This window comes from Marmota flaviventris, chromosome 1 (assembly GCF_047511675.1).
Source record: "Marmota flaviventris isolate mMarFla1 chromosome 1, mMarFla1.hap1, whole genome shotgun sequence".
NCBI classification, from domain to species: Eukaryota; Metazoa; Chordata; class Mammalia; order Rodentia; family Sciuridae; genus Marmota; species Marmota flaviventris.
Window position 1 is genome coordinate 132,466,725 of NC_092498.1, and position 1,377 is coordinate 132,468,101.

Genomic DNA, 1,377 nt, shown 5'->3' on the forward strand with positions numbered 1-1,377 from the left:
GCAGGGTCTTCCTTCCTGAAGTTCACTGTAATACAATGTTGGCGAGTAGTTACAAGATGATTGTCTATCCTCACAGCAAAATCCAATTTTTAAGGAAGAACATGAGAAAATAAATTAAACCTACTATTTTCGACATCACTGAATTCTCAAGAAAGAAAACAGAAAAATAATTAGTAAACAAACTTGAAGGCTACCATGGGCTCAGGACCAGGCAGAGACAAACACGACAGAACCTGGATTTGATCGTGTACTCCAGCAGCGCAGCGGTCATGGACATGAAAGAAGGGGTTATGAACTCCTGCAGATTGGGTTTCTGATTTATCTGTGTGTCCTCACCTGAAACCCTGGTTGCAAACAAATGATTAACTGCACAAACAAAAAGAAAATCAATAATGTTTAGCATGTTCTGGGAGCAGGGGTTTAATCTACAGCCAAGGTCACAGCACTAATCCCTGCCTTCCTGAGCGAGGCTTTCTGGACTCTTCCACACCCTGCCTTCCCCTCCTATGGCTCAGAGTGGGCTCAGGATTGCAGGTCACACTCAAGGTCCCTCTCCTTCTAAAGTACTTTGAGAGAAAAGGCACTTACCCTTGATCAAACCAGACTTTTGCTGTCTTCATTTAGTTTTAGAAACAGAACAAAAAAAAAAATGAAAATGACAACCAAGACACTTAGTCTATCAGGGTGCATTCCTAAGAAGCCTCTGCTTTGAGGAGGATTTATAAAGGTACTTTTCCCAAAAGATGATTCTGCAGAATTATCCCGGGCTGAGCTGGTGCATCTCGCCTGCCAGGCCATTGTTGCCTGGAGCTTGCTGCGCTCCATTCGGGGTCTCCTGGCTTCAGCTGCCTTATGGCCTCTGCTGCCTGGGATTTGTTCTCCTGATAGCTGCTCCTGCAGATTTATTTCCTATTTTGTATTTTTGATTGCCTTGATCAACATGCTATGTTTCAATGCCTGGCTTACTCTACATGTACAGCATTCTAATGTATGATTTAAAGGGGATGTTTATTTTCTGGGCTGGTTTCTGTCTCAATTAATCAAGTAGTAATCTGGTGGGGCAGGGGAGAAAAGGTGCTTTGCTCTGTGGGGTGAGGGAAGTCTGTGACGGCTGGCTAGAGGCACCTTCTGCCACTCATTCATTAGATTGAGGGATATGGTTCCATCCATACACACCAAGTTGTTTGGAGTGCAAGAGAACTGCCTTTGAGGAAATTCCTCACCTACTGACATCTGCTACATAAACCAAGCTTGAGGGCCCTTTCCTCTTCCCCTTCGATGCCTAATGCTCACCTTCCCAGGGATCCAGTTACGTCTCGCCTGCTCCAGACCATAGGCATGTCATCTCTAGCTGCCCTATCCATTCTCACCAATTGA